Here is a 922-nt window from a genome sequence, read left to right on the forward strand (position 1 = left end):
ACGGTATTTGTATGATAGAAAAATCATTTTTGCTCCTATGCTATTAATAAGTCTATATATTTCCTTATTCATATATAACTATCTACAGATTGCTTATGAAATAAGTGACATATTTGGAAAGAAATGTTACACTAAAATTTTCGTTGATTTTAAAGTCAGAAATATGTAATAAGTATATTATGTTTATTGTTTCCTTAATCAGATACTGGATACATTACCAATATGAACATAAATACTACATAAACAGATATATGCACACAAACACAACAACATATATGCAAAGACACGTAAACATCCGCCTATATTCTGTTAAAATTTCTCCATGGCTCTTCAGTACTCCCGAGTGGCAAGGTGGTAAAGGGGATGCCACACGAGCGGTTTTTCAACGATAAGTCTAAGGGAACATCTTCTCAACTTCCCTCATCTTCCGAGTCCGCACAAGCTACTATTCGGTCGGAAGCGGAAGCAGGCGGTATGTGTCGTGCAGAGTCTGCGAAGCGGGCATAGCAAGAGAATGCAATTTGCTAAGTAAAGAATTGTCAAAGACACAAATAATAATAATCATATATATTTCAATTAATAGGGTTTTTCGATAGGTATTACATATCATATGCTTATATTTTTCAAGCGCCTGTTATTTTTTAACGTAAATCCACCGTTTGAATATATAATGGAAGGCAAGTAATCTCACCTTTGTAAGTGCCTTGTATACGTGTGTGGGTGTGCAATCAGCCCATTCTGTTTTTCCCAGGAAATGAAGTGGAAAGAAGCCAGTTTCATCGGTTATTTTTCCACGATGGTTACTTTTATTTGTCGTTGCAATTCGTGGCTGATGTATAGTTGCTCTACCATCTCGCTAATATTTGCATTTATGCCGAAAATATAATCAAACTCTCTATTAATTTTCATTCATACCTTTTCT

Source organism: Penaeus monodon, chromosome 27 (assembly GCF_015228065.2).
Source record: "Penaeus monodon isolate SGIC_2016 chromosome 27, NSTDA_Pmon_1, whole genome shotgun sequence".
NCBI lineage: Eukaryota > Metazoa > Arthropoda > Malacostraca > Decapoda > Penaeidae > Penaeus > Penaeus monodon.